This window comes from Bubalus bubalis, chromosome 19 (assembly GCF_019923935.1).
Source record: "Bubalus bubalis isolate 160015118507 breed Murrah chromosome 19, NDDB_SH_1, whole genome shotgun sequence".
Classification (NCBI taxonomy): domain Eukaryota; kingdom Metazoa; phylum Chordata; class Mammalia; order Artiodactyla; family Bovidae; genus Bubalus; species Bubalus bubalis.
The window spans coordinates 12,296,289-12,309,397 of record NC_059175.1 but is presented as its reverse complement, the minus strand read 5'-3'; the positions used below and the strand labels follow the sequence as shown (position 1 = coordinate 12,309,397).

At 38.6% G+C, this 13,109-nt stretch overlaps 1 protein-coding gene and 1 non-coding gene across 24 annotated transcripts in view; one reads left to right on the top strand and one right to left on the bottom strand.

The window, feature by feature from the left end:
• Positions 1–13,109, top strand: part of MAST4 (microtubule associated serine/threonine kinase family member 4) — a 614,032-nt gene that overhangs the window by 516,099 nt on the left and 84,824 nt on the right. The gene's annotated exons all lie outside the window — the stretch shown is intronic.
• Positions 7,088–7,160, bottom strand: TRNAC-ACA. Its single transcript has one exon. It is a non-coding gene; the product is annotated as a tRNA-Cys (tRNA).

The window sequence follows — 13,109 nt, the reverse complement described above, 5'->3', positions numbered from 1 at the left end:
AAAATTGTCCTGTGCTAAGGTTCAACTATTAGGTATTCTAGCCTGTAGAGGAAACATTTTGGTTTGCTATAGCTTCCTATCAGAAAATGTGAAAGCCAACCCCTAATTTGATTTTCTGCCTGATAGCACATTTTTAATATTAGGTTTTAAATCATTCTGTGAAATTATGAGCCATTACAACATGTGAAGTGTTATAAAAATTATAACTTAATTAAATTAATAACCAAATGTAGATGTTATATTCGTTTAATGTCACAGTAAAACAAAGCCAAATATTCCTACTCCAGTACCCTTGGAAAACTAGTTCAGGTCCAACATTGACCAAGATTCACCGAGGATTACCCAGGCATGACACCACTCCTGTCCTACTGCTCTGCTAAAATCATGACCTCCTACTGGTTGAATGCAATGGTATGTTTTTAAAATAATATTACTCAGTGTGAGCACCCTTGCAGGTTTTGATATTAGGAAGCACTTTCTAACTCTTGACTGTTTCTCTTCCCTTGATTCCTATGATACTTCCTTCTATATTTCTGTCTTTCTGTTGGCTCCTTTTAGTTTTTTCATTCATTTAAAAAAAACTCTTAGGATCCCTTGGGTGGCATCCTTTGTCACCCTTCTACTTGTGACAGTCACTTCTTGCCCACTGTCTTTTGATTCATATGTGTGATGAGTTTTCCTGCAGTTTTTATCTCGGCCTTTCCTCTGAGCACAGATGCCTGTTTGTACTTACTAGTACTTTCTCCTTATGAATATGTCCCACCAGCACCTTAAATCCAACTGTTATTCAATACCAAGTTTCTTATCACCAGCTCTGTTTATTCTCAGATATTGGCAACATCATCCATGTGATCCACCCAAGCTAGCAGCTTTGACATCGTCTTTTGTTAAACCCTCCCTGCTGAGTTTTCCCTGAAATATGTTTTAAACCTGGCTTCATTCCCCACCCAGTTGCTCAGGGCTTTTGTGGTGAAATGAGAACTGGGCTCCATCTTTTGCAGGCTCTTATTGCCTCTCAAATCTCTCTTCTAATTGAAGCTGTTATTTTTTAAGACATGAACTTAATTATGTCTTTTAACTAAAGAAAAACATCCCATGGTTTGTCATGACACACACGAGTGTGAAATTTAAAAAAATATTAGCCGCTCAGTCATGTCTCACTCTTTGCAACCCCATGGACTGTAGTCTGCCAGGCTCCTCTGTCCAAGGGGATTCTTCAGTCAAGAATACTGGAGTGGGTAGCCATTCTCTCCTCGAGAGGATCTTCCTGATCCAGAGATCGAACTCAAGTCTCCTGCACTGCAGATGGGTTTTTTACCATATGAGCCACAGGTGATCTGCGGATCAGCAGATCAGCGACACCAGAAGACTAGTTAGAAATACAAACTCTCAGGCTCCCACCCATCCTCACTGAGTAACCATGGGGATAGTGCCCAGTAATCTGTGGTCCAGTAAATCCTCAAAGTAATTCTGATGCACTCTGCAGTTTGAGAATGACTGCATTGCCGGGCCTAAAGCCTTGCTGCATATTATAATAACCTGTGGAGCTTAAAAAAAAAGAGAAATACCCAGGTCCCAGACCAATTAAATCAGAAACTTCATCTGTCTGACCTGGCATCAGTATGTATCTTTTTAAGGGCTCCCCAGGGGAATTAGATACGTCGAAAGGTGAGAGAACAGCTTAATCTATACAATTCACTTTCTTTAGCTGAATCTAAAGCAGTGCTTCTCCAACTTGAGTGCACAGTGGAATTGCCTGGGAAGCTTTAAAAATGACTGATGCTTCCCTCACCTCAATCTCCATTCTGATTTAATTGGACTGAAGTGTGACTTGGTCATTGGATTCTTTTTTAAGTTCCCTAGGCTATTTGAATGTAAAACCAATATTAAGAATGAATGTTCTAAAGCCATGCTGAAACTCTAGTGTGCCTAAGTATCACCTGGAATACTTAATAAAAGCAGAGACGCCCATCGTCCTGTCCAGGTTAAGAATCACCTGAAATATTGCACTGAAAGATTTTTCCAGCTGGCCTTCATATTTCTCTAGTTTGATCTTGATGCATTCTCTAAGCTCCTCATCATTTACTGCCCTGTCCTAACTTCCTACAACCAGCCCCTTGATGGCATCATGTTACTCAGCATACCTTAAATATACCTTACTTAAGTCATTGGGAAAAATGTAGATTATTAAAGTCAGTAGTTTTGAATCAGTTGATTAACTATTTGAAAAAGAAGTTACCTGGATTGCTATAGCTTACTCCTTAAATAAATCCCATGTAGATACAGGAAAAAAAAAAAAAATTAAAGACCAACCATAGGGAATTCCCTGGTTGTCCATCGGTTAGGACTTCATGCTTCCACTGCAGGAGTCATGGGTTTGCTTGCTAGTGGGTGAACTAAGATCCCATAAAATACAGAGGGTATCAAAAAAATTAAGAACTAGAAGAAAATATGGTTGCACTTAGAAAATAATTTGGGAGGGTGGGAAGACCTGTCTGAATAAGGTACAAAACCTTATAAGCCATAAAGGAAAATGATTGTTAAATCTGATTAAGTAAAATTTTCTCTGCAGAAGAGTTCATATTAACAATATTAAAAGATAAGCACAAATGGAAGAAATGTCTTTAGTGTGTTCAAAGAATTTCCTCAGTGTACAAAAACAAAAACTACAAATTAATTGCAGAAAAAGACTAGCATGATGACTCAGAGTAGTCAAGTATGAAGCAGGTAATTTGGACAAAAAGGAACAAATGGTCACGTAAGATTTTAGAAAATGTTCAGTTTCACTTATCCTAAACAAATTCACATCAAAACAAGATGATACCACCAAAATCTGAAAAAAATGCAGTGTTGATAAGATTGAGGGGAGATGGTGTTCCCAATGCCACTAGTGAGAGTATAAATTAGGGCAGTGTCTTTGGAGAGCAGTTTAGCTATATGCACCAAAGTAAAAAGTGAACTGACTTTGGGGGCCAGTGTAGTCCTGCTTCTAGGAGTTTAACTCCTGGGTATAATCACCTGAGTATACAGAAGATATTCATTGAATAATCAAAACACTGAAATCAGTCTAAATATCTGTTAATAGTGAGTGAGTGAGTGAAGTCGCTCAGTCGTGTCTGACTCTTTGCGACCCCAAGGACTGTAGCTCATCAGCTCCTACCTCCATGGGATTTTCCAAGCACGGGAGTGGGTTGCCATTTAAGACTGAGTAAATTATGGTATATGACATATTGAAATTTTATTTGATACTAGAGATGACAGATTTAGATGAACTGATACAGAAAGTTGTAGCTAGATTATTAACAAAAAACATCAATTATAGAATGTGCTGTGCTGTGCTGTGTTTAGTCGTGTCTGACTCTTTGCGACCCCGTGGACTGTAGCCCCCCAGGCTCCTCTGTCCATGGGATTCTCCAGGCAAGAATACTGGAGCGGGTTGCCACACCGTCCTCCAGGGGATCTTCCCAACCCAGGGTTCAAACCCAGGTCTCCTGTATTATTTACCATTTGAGCCAGCAAGGAAACTCAAGAATACTGGAGTGCATAGCCTAACCCTTCTCCAGGAGATCTTCCTGACCCAGGAATCGAACAGGGATCTCCTGCATTGCAGGTGGATTCTTTACCAGCTGAGCTTAGAACATATATATCTATATATAAACAGTTGACCCTTGAACAACAAAACAGAGGTGCCCACCCTCTGTGCAGTTGAACATCCGAGTATAGCTTAGAATTGGCCCTCTATATCTGAGGTTCTTCTGATTGGCAGTTTCTCTGTATTTGTGATCCATATCCAGAATCAACCAACTGCTGAACACATGTGGTGGTAAAGAGTATTTACTATAGAAGAAAATCCACATGTAAGTGAACCTGCACATTTCAAATCCGTGCTGCTTGCTCAAGGGAAATCGTATATGGCACAGCATTATTTGGCAATTTTTAAAAATATGCATTGTATATACTTGTATATCTATATGTATTTCTGGGTGAATCCGTGCATCTGAAGAGTGGAACTGGGGCCGGGGAGACGACATGGAGCCATAGCTTGTTGCAGCACCTGGCCCATAAAGTGTTTGATTGAAGCAACATGAGAATCAGAGTCTGGAAAAGAATTTCACATACCACCTTTAACTGTTTTCTATACCACCTTTATTTTTTGTAATACCACCTTTAACTCTCTGAACGTTTTTACAATGCATATAATTGTTTTTATAATAAAATGAAGACGTGTAATAATGTGCTATCTGCTTTTGAGACTCTGTCCCTTTCCTCAGTTTCCTCTGCTTCAAAAGGACCACTTCCTTTCTCCTGCAATTGTCCTTTGAGTCAGATGAAAGGTTGCCCCTATGCAGCCGCACATTCTTCTCTCTTCTGAATGTGTGGCTTCCGCATTTTATGTCCACTGGATACACATCACCAGAAGTGCGGTATCCCGTCATGTTCTGTTGGGTCTTTCCTTCCTGCCTGGTGGGTGAGAGCATTATCAGGGATGGTGTGATTCATCTAACTTCCTCCAAAGGCTACTAGGGGTCTACCACACTGTAGCCAAAAAGGAGGAAAATATGGCAGTACTTTCCTGTCCAGCTGCTTAGTGCTGGTCTGTGTTACATTCACGCTGACCTGACACCCAAAGTGATTGTCCATTTTTGACCCTTTGAGTATTCTCAGGATACAGAACTCTAGCTTAAACAGTCTCCAGAATACCAGTGTTCCTTTTCATCCAGCATCTTTGCCAACATCACTTGAAGGAGTCTCCCAGTATCAATTACTTACTAGATCTAGAAAGGTATCCAGCAGATATTGACTCTTTTTCTCTCTCAAGCTTTATTGAGATATTGATGACATATAACATATGCAAGTTTAAGGTATATAACATGATGATTTGATACGTGTATGTATTGTGAAATTATTACCACAATTAGGTTAGTTAACTCCTATATCCCCTTACATAATTACAATTTTTGTTTGTATGGTGATAACCTTTAAGCTTTACTCTCTTAACAATTTTTAAATATATAATACAGTATTGTTAATTATAGTCACCATACTGTACATTAAATCCCCAAACTTATTTACCTTATAACTAGAAATTTGTATCTTTTAAACATCTCCCCATTTCCTCAACCCCTAGCAACTGGAAAGCAAATTTCTACTCTGTATTTCTGAGTTTTTTAGACTCCACAGATAAGAAAGAATATACAATATTTGTCTTTCTCTGTCTTATTTTGCTTACTCTAGTAAGGTCCAGGTCCAGCCCATGTTGTCACAGTAGGCAGAATATCTTTTCTTTGTGACCAGATAACATCCCATTGTGTGTGAGTGTGTCCATTCATCCATCAGGGGACACTTAGGTTGTTAATGTGTCTTCAGTTCAACTCAGTCATGTCCAACTCTGCATCTGCATGGACTGCAGTACACCAGGCTTCCTTCCCTGTCCATCACCAACTGTGTCTTGGTTACTGTAAATAAAGCTGCACTGAACATGGAAGTGCAGATGTCTTTTTGAGATGGTGATGTCATTTTCTTCAGGCTAACACCCAGAAGCGGAATTGCTGGAACATATGGCATTTCTGTGGTTAATTTTTGAGGAGTCTCCATGGTGTTTTCCACAGTAGCTGCACCAGTTTATTCTCACCAATGATGAATCAAGATTCTCTTTTCTCCACATCGTCGCCAACACTCGTTATCCCTCGTCTTTTTGATAATAACCTTTCTGACAGTCGTGATATGAAATCTCTCTGTGGTCTTTGTCTGCATTTCCCTGATGCTTAGTGATGGTGAGCACCTTTTCATGTGCCTGATGGCCATTTGTTTGTCTTCTGTGGGAAGATATCTATTCAAGTTATTTCCCCTTTTTTAATCAGATTGGTGGTTTGCTATTGAATTGTATTATTTTTTAATATTAACCCCTTATCAGAGACATAATTTGCACATATTTTAGCTCATTCAGTAAATTGTCTTTTCCTTTTGCTGATTGTTTCTTTTGTTGTGAAGCTTTTTAGTTTGATATAGTCTCATTTGTTTATTTTTGCTTTTGTCGCTTGCTCTTTTGGTGTCATAGCCAAAGAATTATTGCCAATAAAATGCACAGGAAAAGATGTTCAACATCACTAATTGTTAGAGGAATGCAAATCAGAACTATAATGAGGTATCACCTCACACCAGTCAGAATGTGAAAACATCTATAAATAATAGATACTGGAGAGGGTGTGGAGAAAAGGGAATGGTCCTTTGCTGTTAGAGGGACTATAAATTGCTACAGCTATTATAGAGAACAGTATGGAGGTTCTTTAACAAATGAAAAATAGAGCTATCACATGATCCAGCAATCCCAATCCTGGATGTATATCTGGAGAAAATCATAATTAGAAAAGATACATGCACCCCAGGGTTCATTGCAGTGCTGTTTTCTTGCTATAGCCAGGACATAGAAGCAACCTAAATGTCCATCAGTAGAGAAATGGATAAAGAAGATGTGGTTTGTGTATACAATAGAACACTGCTCAGCCATAAAAAGAATGAAATAATGTCATTTGCAGCAATGTGGAGAACACAATGGCACCCCACTCCAGTACTCTTGCCTGGTAAATCCCATGGATGGATGAGCCTGGTAGGCTGCAGTCCATGAGGTCACTAAGAGTGGGACACGATTGAGCGACTTCACTTTGACTTGTCACTTTCATGCATTGGAGAAGGAAATGGCAACCCACTCCAGTGTTCTTACCTGGAGAATCCCAGGGATGGGGGAGCCTGGTGGGCTGTTGTCTATGGGGTTTCATAGAGTCAGACATGACTGAAATGACTTAGCAGCAGCAGAGAGTGTCATACTGAGTGAAATAAGTCAGAGAAAAATATCATATGTTATCACTTATGTGCAGAATCTTTAAAAGGGGTACAAATGAACTTATCTACAGAAGAAAAATAGTTACAGATATAGAAAACAAACTTATGGTTGAAAGTGAAAGTGAAGTTGCTCAGTTGTGTCCGACTCTTTGCGACCCCGTGGACTGTAGCCTACTACGCTCCTCCATCCATGGGACTTTCCAGGCAAGAATACTGGAGTGGGTTGCCCTTTCCTTCGCCAGAGGATCTTCCCGACCCAGGAATTGAACCTGGGTCTTCTGCATTGTAGGCAGATGCTTTACCATCTGAGCCACCAGGAAAGCCCTTATGGTTAAACTTATGGTTACCAGGATGAAAATAGGAAGGAGGGATAAATTGGAAGATTAGGATTAACACATCCACACTATTATTTATAAAACAGATAACTAATAAAGACCTACTGCATACCACGGGGAAGTCTACTCAGTACTCTGTAATGGCTCATATGGGAAAAGAATTTTAAAGAGTGGATTTATATATATGGGTAACTGATTCACTTATACCTGAAACTAACACATCATTGTAAATCAACTATATGCCAATAAAATTTTTTTTAAAAAAATGTTACCAAAACTAATGTTAAGGAGTTTTTTTCTGTTTCTTTCTAGTAGTTTTATTGTATCAGCTCTTACATTTAATAAGATAAGTATTTGTTAAATGATTCATTATACCAAAGTATGTACCTAATTTTTAATTCAGAGGACCTTAAAGACTCTGTTGTGCTTTTTAAAAGAATAATCACAACTTTTCCCCTGCCTCAACACACCCCACTATGCCTGAAAGGTTCAACACATTAGAATTAATAGCTGTGGCTCCTTAAGGTAGTGGTTCACTGAAGGTTGATATCTGTGCATTCAGAATCTCAGAGTTGCAAACAAGTGCCCCTCACCACATCCATCAGTTACTTGGGATTGTATGCTAAAAATATGGACACATGTACAGATTGTAAATAGAGTAAGGCCCTGAATGGACACATCCCTATTATGGATAAGGGTTAATCATGTTTTCTGCAAGAAGGAATGATTAGAATAATTAGAATGATTTTAGTTTTGCTTCTGATAATCACTGGTTCAATTGAGTCCCCCCTGCCACATGCGTTGGTTTTAACCTTTCTAATAATATTATATGTTCTAATGTTCAGTTCAGTTCAGTTGCTCAGTCGTGTCTGACTCTTTGCGACCCCATGAATCACAGCACGCCAGGCCTCCCTGTCCATCACCAACTCCTGGAGTTCACTCAAACTCGTGTCCATCGAGTCGGTGATGCCATCCAGCCATCTCATCCTCTGTCGTCCCCTTCTCCTCCTGCCCCCAATCCCTCCCAGCATCAGGGTCTTTTCCAATGAGTCAACTCTTCACATGAGGTGGCCAAAGTATTGGAGTTTCAGCTTCAGCATCAGTCCTTCTAATGAACACCCAGGACTGATCTCCTTTAGGATGGACTGGTTGGATCTCCTTGCAGTCCAAGAGACTCTCAAGAGTCTTCTCCAACACCACAGTTCAAAAGCATCAATTCTTTGGCGCTCAGCTTTCTTCACAGTCCAACTCTCACATCCATACATGACCACTGGAAAAACCATAGCCTTTACCTAGGCCAAATATTAGGCATTCTGCTTGTTTAAAAAATGAAAGAATGAGATGTATAGTTTTAAGGCTAATATCTTCTTCATATACTGTTAGATACAAATTATAAAGATAGCTGGCATTTCAGCTTTAAGCAGTCAAATGATTAGAGTTGATAGTAAAAGTATAAACACAGTTGTGGTTAATGAGTGTATTCTTCCCTACGATTTCCTTATACAGAGGCTTTTAACCTTAACCCAGGAACAGAGGAGTGATACACAGCTTAGCTTGGGGTGGGGGTGTTCCTCTTTTAGAAGAGAGGAGAAATTGTGGAAATAATTTTTGAGTTTAGAGAGAGTAACAATAGGACGCCAGTAGAAGACGTGTAATAACTTACTTGATTGACCTGTGACGCCTGTGGACAGGTGGGACTTCTAGAGTGTTGACATGGTGGGATGCTGTTTGTTTAGCTGATGGGGAAGAAATTTCTGGCCTTAGTCCAGTTTTGAGACTACTTGGAGGTCAAAGTGAAGTGAATATATAAAAGGGACATTGAATTAGTATAGCTGAAATAAGAGGCAGGGAAGTTAAGTTATAGAAAGCGGGCAGTGTAAAAACTTCAAGACTTGAGGGCTGTAAATGGCTAGTGAAATCTTGAGCTTGATTTACCAGAGTACACGGAAATTCTAAAGTTCTCAACTCTCACAGCTTACTAGAGTCATTTCATTTAAAAAGGGTAGACTAGGGCCTAGGTATCAGCATTTTTAAACCATCCCAAGTAATTCTCCTGTGCATCTGAGCTTGAGAACTATTTATTGATCCAAGGGCATGGAAGCGGAAAGTGAGGGGGAAAAAAAGATACTAGAGGAGAGTCTCAGGGCCAGGGTATTTCCAAGATCTTGTATAGTATGGTTTATGGAATCTGAAAGCCATAATTTTTATTTATTAGATACTTGGCACATTAAATATTATTTTATTATAAAACAGTAGAATTGAATGTATTAGATTCTTTTAAATCTCGAGATATTTCTGGAGTTAGAAACTGAACATAATTAAGTAACTATTAAAAAATACATAACACATATTTTGTTACCTTCAGATGGAATGCCTTTTAATCAGAAGCCAAAAGTACATTTTCCATTTGTTAAATTAAACCACCTTAAATTTAGTATTTATATTTTTAAGGGGAGCTGAAAGGAGGAGATTCATAATAGAGAATACATCTAGATTACATTTAGCAAGTTATAAGGACGTGCAGCATTTCATTTAAATACTTCCTCTTTGACTAGAAATTATTCAGCAGTTGAAGGAAACAATCTGAGAGGAACCAATTTCTTGATATCATCCACCCTTTTTCTAGGTAAAAATGCAAGTTCTTTGCATCTAATTATGTTAAAGAATTGAAATCCCTTCATCTAAGATAGAAAAAAATATGCACACCTTAGGTTACATTCTTTGACTTGGTCTTTTATCTACATTCAGAGACTAATTAATTATCTAAAATTAATAGACTACATCACATTTCATAAAGCTGCATGAAACTTAGGAGTATGTGTTATGGTAGCTATGTTCTTATCTCCCCTTTCTTGACCTTACAGACACTCCTCAGTAACTGTATACAGTGGCTAAAAGTAATCTCTTCTCTATTGCCGGGAAGATGAATTACTGTAGATTGCAGGAACACATACAACTAAAAATCAACTTTCTTCATCACTCTTGACATTCACTAGTCTTTACTCGAGATCACCTTGAGATGTGACATCAATTCAGAGTAATAAGGAAGGGTCAATGAAAAGCTAAAACATTCTTGAAAACCCATTATAACACATCTCCGAGGGATTTGTGTCAATGCCACGGCATTTCAAATACACTACACAAATTTCAGAGGAATGGCTTCATGAAATGGAGACAGCAGGCATCTGTGAGAGTCTTATGACATAGAAATTGACCTGTTATTGGGTCTCTCTCTCACTCCCTACATGTTTTTCACCCTATAAACTCATCAGTCCTTCCTTAAAAAGCAGGGCATGTCCATTTGTTAAGTACCTGTTGTGACATGCTACATCCTCCATGTGGTATCATCATTGAAAATTGGTTTTTAGTGAGTAATTTTGATACATTTGAGATCCAGAATTGATTTCACAAGATGTGTCTAAAGTTGGTATTGTACAGATCTTCTATCAGGAGATTTCTAGTACTTTGGGTCTTGTTTACCTGTTTAATCTGTTCAGCAGGTAGCTCAAAGCTCTGTATATAATAAGAACTTAATACATAGCTGTTGAATTAGAAAAAATTCAGTACAATTCTCATGTACTGTATAACAGACTATGTTAGGCACTGAAAATTCAAAATATGCTTTTTGTGTATCTATACATATGTATAACCAGAGTTTATCCTTCACCAGCATTTAGAATAAGTTAGTGAGAAGTAGCGAGAAATGAAATATAGTACACATCATTGTTCCATTCCATTTTACCTATGGTGACAGGACATAGAATGATTGAAATGACCAATATTCAGACTTAAGTGGTTAGCCTGTAAAATTATCTTTCTCTGCAAACCTTTGACCAGCACTGTTGTCTAGTTTGGCCATATTAAACAGACCAAAGCTATCAAATCTGTTAGGCACTAAATAATGTGAGCTGGAAAAATATTATTTGCTCTCAGGTACAATAAAAAAACTGTAATAGAATTTTTATGTTTAGCTGAGTAGTATAAATGCTATGTACAAGAAGTGTAACATTGTTATTGCATACAGTAGGGAACATAAGTACATTTTGTGTGTGTGCATTCAGTTGCTCAGTTGTGTCCCACTCTGTGGCCCCATGGCCTGTAGCCCACCAGGCTCCTCTACCCATGGAATATTTCAGGCAAGAATACTGGCGTGGTATGCAATTTCCTTCTCTAGGAGACCTTCCCGACCCCAGAGATGAACCTGGATCTCTTGCATCTCCTGCATTGGCAGGTGGATTCTTTACCACGGGCGCCCCCTGGAAAGTACATTTTAATATATTTAAAATGATTTGAAGTGGTGCCTCCATAAATAAAAGAGCATAAATCCCACTCAAATTTTCAAGGGTTTTATTTTGCATTTTTTAAACTAAGTATAATTGATTTATAAGATTGTGTTTCAGGTATACAGCATAGTGATTTGTTTTTTGTTTGTTTGGTTACTTGTTTTTACAGATTATTTCCATTTTAGGTTATCACAAGGAACTAGGTATACTTCTTTGTGTTATACAGTAAATCCTTTATTGCTTATCTATTTTACAGATAGTACCTAGTTTGTATCTAATAATCCCATACCCCAAATTAGTCCCTCCTTCCTTTCCTCTCTTCTTTGGTAACCATAAGTTTGTTTTCTAAATCTGTGAGTCAGTTTCATTTCTTATGTAAATTCATGTGTATTACTTTTTAGATTCCATGTATTATAAGTGACTTCATATGGTGCTTGTCTTTCTCTGTCTGACATACTTCACTATGCATAATGCCCTCCAGGTCCATCCATGTTGTTACAGATGACAGTATTTTGTTCTTCTTTATGGCCAGGTAATATTCCATTGTATATATGCACCACATTCCTTAAGCCAGTCATCTATTGAGAGGCACTTGGGTTGCTTCTGTGTCTTGGTTATTGTTAATTTCTCCTCACATTCCCAACCCTGTCCTCCTTCAGTCTTTTCCATCTCAGTTCAAGTCACTATCTATCTATCTTGCTTAATCCTAAGATTTAGGAGTCATCCTATATACCTATACATATATAGATATAGATACAGGATATATACATAGGATATCTATCTATCTATTTATCTATCTATCTATATATATATATATATTTTTTTTTTTTCCACTTTGTGGCTTGCAGGATCTTAAAGGTCCCCTGACCAGGGATCAAATCCAGGCACTGGTGGTGAAAGCTCTAGACCACCAGGGAATTCCCTAGGAGTCATCCTTGCTTCCTCCCTTTCCCTCATTATTCCACTTGGTCTAGTTTTCCAGTAAATCCTTTTGGGTCCACCATCAGAACATACCTGAGCTCTACTTCCGTTCTCTCCAAACCACCATCACCTCTTACCTTGTCTATGCTATAGCCTCATTTCTGATCTCCCTGCTTCTGCTCATTGCCTGCTTAGAGCCCATTGGACATGGAACAGCACGAGGGCTCTTTCTAAAATGTAAGTCAAATCATATCACTCTTCTCTATTAGGAAAGGATTGATAAGTATTTGTCGAATTAATCAGATGACAGTGAGAAGTGGTACTGCGTGAGGAGAGTCAATGTGACAAGGATGAAAAAACCAAAGAGGTTCAGAGAAGCCAGGTTTTAAGAAAGCCTTGATTTATTGTCCATAATTCTCTTTTTACTTGAAAACCCAGGCATGAAAGTCTATTTATTGGCCTGCTGTACAGGCATGCCTGGTGGTCTAGGTAGTAAAGAACCTGCCTGCCAAAGCAGGAGATGCAAAAAGATATGAGTTCAGTCCCTGGGTTGGGAAGATCCTCTGGAGAAGGAAAAGGCAGCCCACTCCAGTATTCTTACCTGGAAAATTCCATGGGCAAAGGACCCTGGCAGGCTACAGTCCATGGGGTCGCAAAGAGTTGGACGTGACTGAGCGTGCACAGGCTATATACTCTGTTATATTGGCCTGTTGTGAACGCTTAACTGCTT